The sequence below is a fragment of the Gymnoscopelus microlampas genome, assembly GCF_963454915.1.
Source record: "Gymnoscopelus microlampas genome assembly, chromosome: 20".
NCBI lineage: Eukaryota > Metazoa > Chordata > Actinopteri > Myctophiformes > Myctophidae > Gymnoscopelus > Gymnoscopelus microlampas.
Window position 1 is genome coordinate 4996845 of NC_139957.1, and position 16010 is coordinate 5012854.

Consider the following 16010-nt stretch of genomic DNA (forward strand, 5'->3'; position numbering starts at 1 on the left):
CCGGATTTAATTGGTTAAAAAGCTAAGAATAGACGTTTCAGCGCACCGCACGTAACATTCAGGAAGTGTGCGTGGTAATAACTGAATGAACCCGGAGACTAATTACAACTGCGTTTATATCAGAAAATTTTGAGACAAGAAAAATTTGTCCTTTTTAGACCTGTTGTTATCAAACGTTTTCATGTCTAGGAGGGCCCTCAAATTGATATGTGTTAGACCGCGGAACCCGGTCTGAAAATAATTTGCCAGGGACCCCCATACAAGGTTTGTGTTGGTAAACTGTTTACCAACACAAACCTCAAGTACCCCGGGGGGTTCCCGGACCCCATTTTGAGAACAACTACTTCAGACATGCATTCTTATATTGGCCGGAGCTATGTTCGTTGGCCTTCAGAGAAAAGTTTAGTTGCTTAGTTTAGTACTATTTTTTACAACTAAAAACGCAAGAATCGTAGGTCTCTATTTTAGTTTGTTGTCATGTCCTTTGGGAAAGAGTGCAGAATAAGGATATAGATTCAGTGATGTATCAAAGTTGAATAACTAAATGATATTGTCTCTGTCGTGTGGAAACCTCATATGTCCAAAACGGTAAAGTTTTGGACATAAAGTAAACAATAGCAAAAGCAGCAGCACTATAAACTCAAAACGTGTCGTAAGCTTGTAGGTCTGCCCCTTTTGATGCTTGTGTGTGACTCTCTAGTATGATGGAGTAGGGCATTCATTTACAAAAACAAAACGCAAATAGTTAGAACATGGAGATACGAGGTTTCTGCCCGACAGCAACGATATATCCAGTGGTGGAAAGTAACTAAGTACATTTACTTAAGTACTGTACTTAAGTACATTTTTTAGGTATTTGTACTTTACTTGAGTATTTCCAATTTCCTATACTTCTACTCCACTACATCTCAGAGGCAAATATTGTACTTTTACTCCACAACAATTATTTGAAAACTTTAGTTACTAGTTACTTTTAAGACATAAATTATGATATTATGAAACATACATTAACTACTTTAGACCTATTTTATGCATAGGCTATTTGAAAATAGCCGATCTACAAGCTCACAACGCGTCGCGATGCGACGCGTTGTGAGCTTGTAGATCGGCTATTTTCAAACATAATAGTACTTTTACTTTTGCTACTTTAAGTACATTTTGTTACCAATACTTTTGTACTTTTACTCAAGTACATTTTGAATTCCGGACTTTTACTTGTAACGGAGTACTTCTATATTGCAGTATTGATACATTTACTTAAGTAAAACATTTGAGTACTTTTTCCACCACTGGATATATCTGATTCAGTCAGTTTCCTTTCCGTCTTTTCTAAAGCACCAGGCTCCCCTCTCTGAGCCGCAGCCAGATCTGTCCCTTTACTCAGCCCCTCCCATAGCCATGCCAATCTGTCTCTCTATGACAGATTATAGAAGCACAAAATGACCGGCAGTAACTAAGTGTGTCTTGCTGCCACAGTCTGTTTGGCACGTGTGAAATGGACATCTTTTGACAAACAATGAATTATATAAATTCTGTAAACACATTCATATTTGTATTTACATATTGGTTAAACGTAATATTAAACAAATTGCTTTGATTTCTGATCAGGTAGGCTAACTATGAAAATGCATGTGGCGTTCTGTTGGACATGTGTTCATTCAGATGTTGTAAAGTACAAAATGTTTTTTTTTTGTGCAATTGAAATTACAGCCAAACCTACAACATGAAATGTTTCAGTGCATTTGCTGACCTAATGTTTAACTGGAAAGGGGCGCTCCACGGAGCACATCTCCGCCTGGCTGGGTCGCCTAGCCAGGGCTGTGCAAGTCGTGGATTGAAATAACATTTTATATGACATACAGTACCGTGCAACCTTTCGCATTTGTAGCATCCCTATGGGAAGAAGTGAAAGTGCTTTTTCACTCCAGAGGCCCCTCAACATGTGATTCCAATTTGGGGTTGATTGGGTCTTGCATTCCTGTTTTTTTCTTTGTTATAATAAATACACCCCTCCCACAAATTTTGGAAGCCAGGCAAACAGTATGGAATTTCAAAACCGTGTTTGATGCTCATTGTCACATGACTCCCGAGAGCCTATATGGGGGATATGTGTCATGATCCAAGAAATTAAGAGACAATACATTCTGATTGTATGACTTATGGTTCAAGAGTTATAGGCCAACATGCCATATCGCCACCATGAGGCAGATTAAAAAGCATGTGTGGTGGAATGTGCATGAACACACACACACACACACACACACACACACACACACACACACACACACACACACACACACACACACACACACACACACACACACACACACACACACACACACACACACACACACACACACACACACACACACACACACACATATATAGACATGAAATGGGGCTCGAGCCAAAAAAGGTGCCCTCTCCAGGCCACGGATGCAGCATTTATTATGGAGAAAAATAAATGGTGAAAAAAACGCAAATGCCCTACTCGAAGGCAGCATTCAAGCCTAAGAGAATTGCCCGATTCTTACTCTCTAAACTTGAATGCAGCATTTTATGTGGAAAAATAATTGCTCTCTGTAGAAATCCATGCCGTACGCCGCATCTCCCCTCTCCCTCTCTCTCTCTCTCTCTGTTGACAAATAAAATATAGAGTAATTTACCCTATAGGCCTATCAGTAGCCTCAGAATGCAACAGCAATAATGTTTTAATCTGAGCTGTGTTATTTTCTATGGACTCCAATTATCAATTAGCACAAATCGTTTATCCAAATCCAACAACAAGTACGGACGAGCTGGCCAGATGTATGGAGAACCGGGAAGACTGGAAGCGACGATGGAGGGATGGAGGGCTCATACGAGGACGACCTAGAGACTAGTATACTGTGCATATACTTTGCATGACGTGTTTTCTACACTGGGATTTTAATTGAAGACAGCGAACCGCGGTGATAAGCAGGTGTGTTTCGGTTTTAACTAGCAGTGCTGACCCAACGAACAACTTTAGTGGGCACTAGAGATGTGTGGATCGGCCCCGACGTCCCCGCCGAATCCATGTGTACACATAAATCATCCACCCAAATTAACGATTTCTCCAAAACACAGATCCACACCCGCCCCGCACCTGCGCGGACATAACTTATTAATCATTTCATGCAGAGTAGGCCTAGGGTACTGTGAGAAGCCCGAATTAAACAGAAACGTCTGTTGTTGTTTTTTTGCTACAGCACTGCTTTCAGTACCGTAGCCGCGAAGCGCTCCAATCTCTTCATTTGCGAACGCAGTGGAAACACCTCTAATCTCACACGGACACAATGCAGTTCGTGTCTTATGCCTGTTTGGGGATGAAAGGAGGGGGAAATGATGATAAGGCAGATGTAAATTTCATCCGCAACCTGGAAGTATTTATTTACAGATTATCTGCGGGAAAAGCTCTGATGGAGCTTGTGATTTCTCAGGAGGACGGCTGCCTTCTACTCGAAACAAGTTCACTGTGCGTACGTGCCAGTGGTGTAAAGTAACTAAGTACATTTACTCAAGTACTGTACTTAAGTCAAATTTTGAGGTACTTTTACTTTACCAGAGTATTTCCAATTGTCTGCACTTTTACTTCTACTCCACTATCTCAGAGGCAAATATTGTACTTTACAAACTTTAGTTACTTGTTACTTTGCATATATATATATATATATATATATATATATATATATATATATATATATATATATATATATATATATATATATATATATATATATATATATACATATATATATATATATTAACCACCTTAGCCCTATTGTATACCTAGGCTATTTTATAATAGCCGATCTACAAGCTCACAAGCTTGTGCGAGCTTGTAGATCTGCTATTTTCAAACATTTTAGTACTTTAAGTACATTTTGATACCAATACGTTTGTACTTTTACTAGTACTTGTAACAGAGTACTTCTACATTGTATTGATACTTTTACTTAAAACATTTGAGTACTTTTTCCACCACTGGCGTGTGCGTGCGTGCATGCATGTTTCTTTGTGTGTGTGTGTGTGTGTGTGTGTGTGTGTGTGTGTGTGTGTGTGTGTGTGTGTGTGTGTGTGTGTGTGTGTGTGTGTGTGTGTGTGTGTGTATGTGTGCGCGCAACTTTTGGACGTATATAAGAACACAACGGATAACATTCGCTTCTGCCCGATCCTGTAGGTACAGGGATGGAGATTTAAACGATGCACTGAGGTGACGCAACTGTGCCTCGTGCGCATTAGTGAACCTCTCCTCGTTGTAGATGGGACATGACAGCAGGCTTTTCTCAGAAACAAATCTAAGAAGAATTTAAGGAACGTCTTTTTTTTTTAGGCCCAATGCTATATATCTGGAGCATAATAATGGGCCCTAAACTTCGCTAAGGGCTCAAGGTTGTGTTTTTTTTTACCCGTGATCAAAGTCTCAGTTTGCTCTTTCGGCCGCCTTCAGAGAAATCCATTCTTTCGAAGCCCAGAAATAATCGCCTCGGCAATTTCAACCACTAATTCAGCAGTCAATCAATGTTGGTAATTAGTTGTTGCTGCTGCTCGGCCTCACTGGGTTGAAATGGAGGCTTTGCAGCGAACGCCACTGGTGGATGAAAGTACTCAAATGTTTTACTTAAGTCAAAGTATCAATACTGCGATGTAGAAGTACTCTGTTACAAGTAAAAGTCCGGAATACAACTTTTAATTGAGTAAAAGTACAAACGTATTGGCTTCAAAAATATACTTAAAGTACCAAAAGTAAAAGTACTAAAATGTTTGAAAATAGCCGATCTACAAGCTCACAACGCGTCGCGATTTTCAAATAGCCTAGGTATAAAATAGGCCTAAAGTGGTTAATGTATGTTTTATAATGTAATAATTTATATCTGCAAAGTGACTAAAGTTTTAAAATAATTGTAAAAGTACAATATTTGCCTCGAGATGTAGTCGAGTAGAAGTAAAAGCATTGAAAATTGGAAATACTCCAGTAAAGTACAAATACCTCAAAATTGTACTTAGGTGCAGTACTTGAGTAAATGCACTTAGTTACTTTACACCCCTGAGCGAAGGCTATGGAGAAGAAAGAGGTGCACGGTTCAGCGAGGGAGGGGATCTCCTTGCTCGCGGCTTCTTTCCCACATGTGGTCGAACGGGGCATGTTTCTAATACACGCGTCTCCAGTGTTGACGGACAAGGCAGGTCGCGCAGCGTGCAGCCCCAAAAATAACCCAAAACAACGGGTGGTGGGGGGGAAACCAGAGAAAAGAAACCATTTTGAAGATCAACACAAATTAACCCATTAAGACCTGGGACGCATCTGTGTCACTTTTTCATTCAAGCTAAAAAACATTATTTTACACTTTGGCTATTTTTGAAAAATCGTGAAAATGTGTGCACATTTTTGAATATATATTGTTTTAAAGCAATTTTTTAACTCGAATCTATGCTTCCGGGGGTCCCTGGAACATATATTTTTAGATGGGGGTCCGTGGCCAAATACATGTCATTTTGGGGGTCCTTGACATGGAAAAAAGAACCACTGATATTATGGCGACATACGTTTTTTCAAAAAACTGTTGATTCCCCAAGCAAAGATTTGAGTTACAAATGTTCGCTTTTGTAACTCAAATCTCAAGATTTGCAAAAAAAATAACGATTTTTCAAAAATAGCAGATCTACTAGCACGGCACTCGGTGCCGTGCTATGAGCTTGTATATACAGTATGCTATTTTTGAAGAGCCAAAGTGTAAAATGATGCTTTTTAGCTCAAATGAAAAAGTGACACAGATGCGTTGCAGGTCTTAATGTATTAATATGAACACAAATAAGCAGGCAGGGATCGACGGGGCTGCCAGGCCGAGCAGGGGAAAAATATTTGGTCAACGTCCAGTCTGTTCTCCGGGCCCCCTATGTTATTAGTTTCACTCACAGCGGGCGGCGCTGCGTGCGCTCTACCGCTATGGCGGTATAGAGCGGACGAGACCGCTGTTCCACAGCAGAGGAATGTGACACACGTTCGAGGGCCTTGTTGAGAGACGGGCCATATCGTATAGGCTACTCTGTCCTCCCACTAAAGTTGGCGGTTTTGCTCTCTCCCGCTCTGTTTTTTCACCTTTCTTTTGGTCTCTTCCCCAGCTCCCCCTTTTGCCAGTGGCTAAGTGCATTTACTCAAGTACTGTACTTAAGTACAGTTTTGAGGTATTTGTACTTTGCTTGAGTACTTCCAATTTCCAATACTTTTACTTCTACTCCACTACATCTCAGAGGAAAATATTGCACTTTTACTCCACTACAATTATTTGAAAACTTTAGTTACTACAGATGTGCCACTTCAAAACTTCACATGTCCTGCCATCGCCAAGACAGTAAATTTTCAGGGGATTCCCGGGGCAATAAGAGGGACAAAGAAGGGCATTTAAAATGATGAATTATATCGATGATCACTGCTTTTATGATGCTAATTAATTTGAGCAACTGGTCAAATCACCTTTCGCCTCATAATGAGTCTGACACCTTATTCAACACACATTCTTTTGTTCTCATGTATATAGATGTCGGTTGAAGGGAAAAACGGGGGTGTGTAGTGACAACTTCTTTTCAGGGGCAAAACAGTGCATTTTAAGGGCAGAAAACGGAGGAAAAAAATGCATTTTCAGGCCACTTTCAGGGAAAGAACAGTAACGTGTGAAGTTTTGAAGTGGCACATCTGTAGTTACTTTGTAGATTTCGATTATTACTACAAAACACACATTAACCACTTCAGCCCTATATGCATTTCGACCATTTGAAAATAGCAGATCTACAAGCTCACAATGCGTCGCATCGCGACGCATTGTGAGCTTGCAGATCGGCTATTTTCAAACGATTTTTTTACATTTTATACATTTGAAAACGTGTGAAATGGGACATCCTGCATAATGAGTACTTTCTACTTTTGGTACTTTAAAGTACATTTTGATACCAATACTTTTGTACTTTTACTCATGTAAATGTTTCATTCCGAAACTTTTACTTGTAACGGAGTACTTCTACATTGCAGTATCGACACTTTTACTTAGGTACAAAATGTGAGTACTTTTTCCACCACCGCCCGTTGCACACAATTCATGGCTGTCACAGTCACGCACGGTTCTCTCCCTCCCTCGGCCCGTCTCAATCTCTCCACCCCGAATCTGTCTCGATCCCGATGCGACGCGGGTTGATTCAGAGATGATTTCGTGCTTAATGCGGGGCTTCACCACACCGTGGATCCTCACCTTCCGCTCGGCTTCCCAAAAACAATACGTTTCATCTCGCTCGACAACAAGTGCGCGCCGTTCCGTTCACGTTAATCAAATTCCAAATATGAAATAGATTCAGTGAGATTAGTCAATTTCAACCTGCCGTGTCTGTGGCCACGCAGGGAAAGTGATTTCAATGGAAAATCCCAAATCAGTTTGTTAATCAAATTCCAAATATGAAATAGATTCAGTGAGATTAGTCAATTTCAACCAGTCATGTCTGTGGCCACGCAGGGAAAGTGATTTCAATGGAAAATCCCAAATCAGTTTGTTAACCACGCACGATAGCCATTCTTCGGATGACACGACAGCCAAAGTAAATGATGCGCGTTTGACCATGCAGGCGCCAGCCATAATCACACATCATCCTGGTAGGCTACATTAGATTGTTGTTGTTTTGCAGAGGGCCAGAGATTATACGGACGGCCATAGAGTACAGAACTGGTGCAAGAAGAGGCATCTCTGCCGGAAGGCCATTTCAAAAGGATCAGAGAACCATTTAAGGCGTATCCTCACCTCATCAATTAATGAGTCGGGAGAGAGCCGGGGGAGTCTAATTAGTGTGCGGCACAGTGCTTTGCTGTCTCACATGTATAACCGGGCAAAGAGTTCCTGCAGAGGGATAACATTGGAGGGAATTGGAGCGGGATCTTAGGAAGCCTTCAGCAGAGCCAGCATCTGCCTTTATCCCCTCTATAGCCCAAGCCAGGCCTTCAAAACTCCATCCAAAATCTGTGGGACTCGCTACTTAAGGAAACCACAATCAACTGGGGCCCGAAAACTTTCCACCAGAGCCACCATGTGCATCATTCCCCCCACCCCTCTCTCTCCCCCTCTCTCCCTCACTCACACCCCCCCATTGTGGAAATTCCAGCCGTATCCGTTGACTGTCGGACCGCAGAAACTATAACAAACACCCGCCAACATGGAGAGGGGCGTGAAACTCGCATGTTCTTACTTTAAACACGGCCATGGATCTCTGGCTCCAAAACGCTGGCAGAGGAGCCAGGCATTTCATCTTGCACATGGGGATGTACAGCCTAGCCTGGTGGTGTGTGTGTGTGTGTGTGTGTGTGTGTGTGTGTGTGTGTGTGTGTGTGTGTGTGTGTGTGTGTGTGTGTGTGTGTGTGTGGGGGGGTTTAAAGGGGGGGGGGGGGGGACATGAACACGATCTGCCAAACCAAATAGCCCGCCACACATGGCCCCTGCAGAAAGGAGCAGCGATCGGAAGGCATCTGAGAAGAAGGACAGCTGATGGTTTCGCTGGAGCGCCTTTTTCTGCCTCAACGGCACTTTCTCTTTAATCCCGGGGATTGGAGGCGTGGGGTACATTATAAATGGTGTGTTATGCTGGAAAACCCACGGCCCGAGAGCCATGCAGGCTCGGGGCCAGTTCAAATACAGATGTCGGGGGCCCCACAGGGCGATACTTGAAAAACCCGAGATCCCACTCTGGGAGGCTCGACGGCAGGCCTCTCCTTCCCACGGCTAACGAGGGAAATCAAAGCTAGTCGAGGTTATGAGAGAACAAAAAACACCTTGATTTGATATGCAAGGCAAGCAATCTTTTTAACCCATTAGGACCGGGAACGCATCTGTGTAACCCACTTTAACCGTTGTTTTATACTTTGGGCTATTCAAATATAGCAGATCTACAAGCTCATAGCTTAGATCTGCTCTTTTAAAAAAATCGCGAAAATGTGTGTAAATCTTTGAATATATATCTTTTAAAGCAAACTTTTGCTCAAATCTTTGCTTTCTGGGGGGTTCCCTGGAACAACTCATTTTGAGATGGGGGTCCGCCAAATACATATCATTTTGGGGGGTCGTTGACATTTATTGTCAAGGAGTTTGAGAACCACTGATATAGTAACATAGGTTTTTCAGAAAACTGTTTAGGAGACATTTGTAGAATCCCCCAGAAGCAAAGATTTGAGTTACAAATGTTCGCTTCAAAAAATACATATATATTCAAAGATTTGCACACATTTTCACGATGAAAGAAAATACCAAATCTACAAGCTTGTACATGTAGATCTGCTATTTTTGAATAGCCCAAAGAAATCTAAAAAGGACACGCAGATGCGTTCCAGGTCTTAATGGGTTAATACCGTTGCGTGATTGCTTGAAAATCCTCTCTAATTGAGACGTGTACACAGGCTCCAACGAGGGAAATATAGTTTGACCAAATGGGCCTGCGAAAATTAGAACGTTCCTGAAATAGTCAAAAGTGTTGAGAGACGTTTCCTCCCGGACGGCCTCTCAGCCCCGTGGCATAGCCGTATAGTCAGACGCAGATAATGGCCTAAGTGGTGATTCATGATCTTTAAGAGCGCATGATCAAGATTTATAAGTCGACCGTGCATAAATTCTCCAATCTAATCCATCAGCCAGACAAAGGAGAGGGTTGCAATAAAGCTCCAACTTCCTCGAGAGGAGAGATTTATCTGCCGCTCGGAGGGTTTACTCAAACAAGGCCCGCATAATGCTGCAGCCGAGACAGGCCCGGGATTATTGGAAGCCGCGGGTTCAGCCAAAGAAAACTTTTACAAGCCTGTCCACTGGCTTAACCCATTAAGACCGGGAACGCATCTGTGTGTCATTTTAAGATTTATTTGGGCTATTCAAAAATAGCAGATATACAAGCTCATAGTGCGTCACCGAGTGCCGCGCTATGAGCTTGTAGATCTGCTATTTTTTTTGCACATTTTTGAATATATAGTTTTTAAAGCGAACTAGCCCTGTTTACTATCTTTGAATGAGATCCATTCAACTGGTCTTTTCTCTACTGAAGAGTTTTAACTTGACTTCAGTTCTATAAGCTGTAGTTTCAAAACTATTCACTCAATCTTATTAACCAATATATCATTATTTTGCTATGATTCCCTGCTTTCATATGACATGAAAAAATGAAAATGAAAAAATGCAAGATGACTATCTCCCAGTCAAATTTGGTCACATTTGTAACTCAAATCTTTGCTTCTGGGGTTCCCTGGAACGAAATATTTTGAGATGGGGGTTCGTGACCAAATACATATAATTTTGGGGTTGCTTGACATGAAAGATTTGAGCACCACTAATATATAGCAACATACAACATATTTAAAAAAAAAAAAAAGAAAAACTGTTAGGATTTAGAAGACATTTGTAGAACCCCCAGATGCAAAGATTTGAGTTACAAATATAAAAAAAACTATATATTCAAAGATTTGCACACATTTGCACGATAAAAAAAAAAAAGCAGATCTACAAGCTTGTGAATAGCCAAAGAAATCTTAAAATGACACAGATGCGTTCCCGGTCTTAATGGCTTAACGGGAGCGCATCACCCACTCCCACATGACAGTAAGCACATGCAGACCTTGCCCAGGGGAAATCAATAGCCTTTAGGTTAATGGCTTATTTGGCATGTAAATGTCTTGACTAAGAAGATTTAACATTGTGTGCGTGGAGGCATCATTCATTCCCCCTCTCTTTTCACGTCAATGTTCTCTGTAGTTTGATGCAAATATGCATAGTCAATATTCAATAACATTTTGTTTTGGATCGCAGTCTGTGCATGATTCTGTCTCTCCTCCATTGTGCGGTAACAATGGCGATCAAAAATGATTCTGTAACATAAGTCTCATTTAATGCTCAGAGGCAGTGATGTGAATGAGAGAGCCTGGCATTTGCAAGCATAATGTCTGGGGTGCTCACATTATACTGCCTGAGTGGACTGTGTACTGTTCAAGAAAAGGAAAAGGAAGGTTGTTGGACCCACCCACACATACGCACGCACAGACATTCACAGGCACGCACGCACACACACACAATTGCATTACTGTCCTTGAGATAATATCAACATTTTAGGAGGATAATTTTATTTATGCCATGTTTAACCCTGAATCCTCGCCCAGAATCAGCCTTAACCCTAATGCCAAGCTGATTCCTAATTATAATTCCATATTATAATTCTATATTTTTATAACAACCATTTACTTACCCTTTTTAGGTAAAATTATTGAAAAGGTTGTTCATCAACAACCGAGTCACTTTTTACTTTTGAATAATTGTTTTGACAAGTTTCAGGCAGGATTTCGGCCCCATCATAGTACTGAGACTGCACTCATAAAGGTTCTAAAATGACATTCGCCTTAATAATAACTACAATGCCAATGTCTCTGTCCTAGTTCTACTGGATCTTAGTGCCGCGTTTGACACTGTGGATCATTCAATTTTACTACAAAGATTAGAGCACTGTGCGGGACTTTCTCGAACTGTTATAGAGTGGTTCAAATCGTACCTTCAAAATAGGAAATGCTTTGTCTCTATTGGAAACTGTGTGTCTGAACAGGTGGCCATGACCATAATTATGCAGATGACACACAAATCTACATATCAGTTACATCAACCGACTATGGTCCTGTTGATTCCCTCTGTCACTGCATTGAGGAAATCAATGACTGGATGCGGCAACATTTTCTTCAATTAAATCAAGATAAGACCACAGAACCAGAGACAGAGAGTAATCTCTCACCTTAAATCCCGGTCTCTTATACCTAAGAATCAGGTCAGAGATCTTGGTGTTGTCCCAGACTCAGATTCAATTTTTAACAGTCATATCAAATATGTAATTTTATCTGCCTGCTATCACCTTAAAAAATATTGCAAGAGTCAGGGGAATTATGTCCAAGCAAGACCTAGAAACACTTATACATGCTTTTGTTTCCAGTAGACTGGATTACTGTAATGGTGTGCTCACAGGACTCTCAAGCAAAGCGCTTAAACAACTCCCAACTGATTCAGAATGCTGCTGCTAGAGTCCTGACGAAAACTAGAAAATATGACCATATTACACCAGTCCTAAAATCTTTACATTGGCTACCAGTCCCCCAGAGAAATGATTTTAAAGTGTTGTTACTTGTCTATAAATGTCTCTGTGGCTCTGGGCCCAGCTACATCTTAGACATGCTGGAGCCACATGAACCTTCTAGAACCCTTAGGTCATCTGGGGCTGGCCTATTAATTGTTCCATTTATTGGAACACAACATGGTGAAGCAGCATTTCACTACTATGCACCACAAACCTGGAACAATATTCCAGGTTACATTAGACAATCTCCAACCATAGCCATTTTTAAGTCCAAATTAAAAACATATTTAACATTGCTTACCCTACCCAATGATGGCTAAGAACAGCTAGGTCTTTAAATGAAAATGTCACTTTTTATTATTATGTTTTGTATAAAAGGTGGGAGTATTTTTTATTTGCTCCTTTATCTTATTTTAATTGTATCTATTATGTTCTCCATTTCTTTTTAAAGTGCATTGTTGCACTCTGTATTTTTTTATTCTGTAAAGCACTTTGAATTGCCCTGGTGTATGAAAAGTGCTATATAAATAAAGTTGCCTTGCCTACTTGTGGGGACCGGGTCATTTTCCTCAAAATGTGGAAAGGAACTGGTTGCAATAACGTGTTCCTTCCACGTGCTACGTCCTACCGGGGAAACTCCCCCCTGTCAGGTGATACGAAGCGGCCTGCTCGCTCCTCATGCATTGAAGGAAGCATGAGCTCAGTTCTGGGCTCTCCCCTGGCCGGCAGAGGGAGAGTAGCGCCATTGTGGCATAAAAATAAAAATAAATCCCTCACAAGTATGCATAGTAATACAAGTACACACCCAGACACGCAGGCACACGCACACGCACATGCACACACAGCGGCGGACTGGCCATTTGGCGTACCGGGCAAATGCCCGGTGGGCCGCTGGCCAGTGCCCCCCCCCCCCAAAAAAAAAGGATTAATTATTAGTTACGTTAATGTTTGGGCTGGGATGCTTTCCAGCAGGGGCCTCAGTGTGGCTGCAGAGTTCATGTGCAGGAAACGCTCCCCCCCCCCCCCCCCCCCCCCCCCACCCGTTGACAAAACGGCCCGGGGGGTGGTGGGCCGGTTCGGACCAAAATGCCAGGGCTGAATTTTGGTCCCAGTCCGGCCCTGCGCACACACACACACACACACACACGATGCACAACAAACAAAGGCACATCCTCCAACAGCACACTTTCTCCTCGTCTCTGGAGGAAACGGCTCATTGAAAAGGACTTCCGAACCACGCGCTCGGTGACAATGGGCTCGAGCTCAGCCGGCCTTGATCTGTGTGTCATCATCACACGCGGACACCCGGAATTCTAAATTTACTTGAGTAAAAGTACAAAAGTATTGGAATCAAAATGTATTTAAAGTAGCAAAAGTAAAAGTACTAAAATGTTTGAAAATATCCGATCTACAAGCTCACAACGCGTCGCGATGCGACGCGTTGTGAGCTTGTAGATCGGATATTTTCAAATAGCGTAGGTATAAAATAGGGTTAATAAGTGGTTAATGTCTGTTTTATAATGTAATAATTTATATCTGCAAAGTAACTAAAGTTTTCAAATAATTGTAGTGGAGTAAAAGTACAATATTTGCCTCTGAGATGTAGTGGAGTAGAAGTAAAAGACAATTGGAAATACTCCAGTAGAGTAAAAGTACTTAATAGGAAATGTACTTTGTTACTTTACACCACTGCCTTTTTTCTCCCGAAAGAGAGTTGGAAACAGGAATTGGACAGCTGCGGGACGCCCGTGGCGCGTCCATTTCATCCTTCCTGTCTTTGTTCACGTTTGTCATTGTTCGGGATAGAAGAAAGAAGCTCGGCTATGCATTGTGAACACTTGAGACACGGGCCTCAAGTGTTTGTGCGGACGCTTCATTGTTGGAGACAGAGATGGGTTGAGGTAATGTCCTGCAATGGACGGGTGCCATATGGCCCCTGTACGGTGTCATGGCATCACACCGTAGGGGCCAATAAGGCACCTGGAAGAGCGACTGAGTCTGTCTGTGAGTGTGTGTGTGTGTCTGTCTGTCTGTGTCAGCGGTGGAAAAAGTACTCAACTTCTTTACTAAAGTAAAAGTACCAATACTGCAATGTAGAAATACTCTTGTTACAAGTCCAGAATTCAAAATATACTTGAGTAAAACTACCAAAAGTAAAAGCACTAAAATATTTGAAAATAGCAGATCTACAAGCTCACAATTGTCGCAACGCGTTGTGAGCTTGTATATCGGTTTTAAAATTGTATATAGGTTTTACCATGCCAGTATTAGACCTTTTCTTGCTTGTTCATCTTTCGTACGTGGGACACTTGAAAGAAAACAGAAAAGGCGAAATCTGCAACATGCTACAGTTATGTATACAGTAGCTCTTATGGGGGTTGACCCAGTAAATTTCACAGGCACAAGAATAAGCCGGCAGTTTATTTTCCTTCAGAGCGGGAAGCATAATGCCAGGCAAACTTCAATATAAGCACTTTTCACTGCCGCGCTCCGGGGCACTTTGAGAGATTTAGAGTACAAATGCTGGTTTTGGAAGCCAGACCTCACATTGCTTTCTTATGAGCTGAGAGTTTTTTTTTTTGTTTTTGTTGTTTCCCCCACATACAGTAGATGCCTTAACCCATAAAGACCGGGGAGGCATCTGTGTGGCATTTTTTGATTTATTTGGGCTATTCAAAAATATATTTTTGAAAAATCGTGAAAAATGAGTGCAAATCAAATATTTGCTTCTGGGGGATTCTACAAATGTCTTCTAAATCCTAACAGTTTTTTGTATTTTTATTATGTTGCTATAATATCAGTGGTTCTCAAACTTTGTTCATGTCAAGGACCACCCAAAATCTTGTTCCAGGGACCCTCCCCCCCAGAAGCAAAGATTTGAGTAAAAAAGAAATTGCTTCAAAAGTATATATACACACATTCAAATATTTGCACACATTTTCATGATTTAAAAAAAAGGAAAATAGCAGATCTACAAGCTCGTAGCGCGGCACTCGGTGCCGCGCTACGAGCTTGTAGATCTGCTATTTTTGAATAGTCCAAAGTGTAAAATAATGGTTGAAGTGGTTGCACGCAGATGCGTTCTCGGCTTTAATGGGTTAAGATAGAATATTGCATTTCTCCCCCTTTTTTCACTGGGATGACAAAGAAACACTCGCTCTCGCACACACACACACACACACACACACACACACACACACACACACACACACACACACACACACACACACACACACACACACACACACACACACACACACACACACACACACACACACACACACACACACACGCACACGCACGCCACTAGAGAACCATAATATAATGACTGTTGTTAGTGTTTCATAGCTGATCGATTGTATGTTTTACTCATATTCGCTGTTGATAGACTGTATATATATTATCATCCATGTAACCACTGTTGTGGGCCAGCTGACGCCGTACATATATCAGTCTCATATTCACTTCATCAATAATCTCTCTATTTAGTGTAGATAGACGGACGGAGGGACGGACGGACACAAATCTCCATTCATAGGCTCATATTTACTGGTGATAGATTGTACATTATAGTTATGCTTACATGTATTAATAGAGCACACATGTTAACCCAATCAGACCAAGCGCAGATGACTATAGGGTCAGACTACGATCCATTTTATTTGTGTAAAATATTTATGCTCATAATTACGATTACAATTTAGGTATTTAGCAGATCAGAGCAGATTTAGGTATGTAGCGAATCAGGGAAAGCAGAGAAGGAACCCTAGTCAACAAACAACAAGGTAACTAATCTATACTGTATTTTCCCCCCCATATTGTATCTTGTTTGTATCTCACTACTATGACTTACTTCTATACTGTGT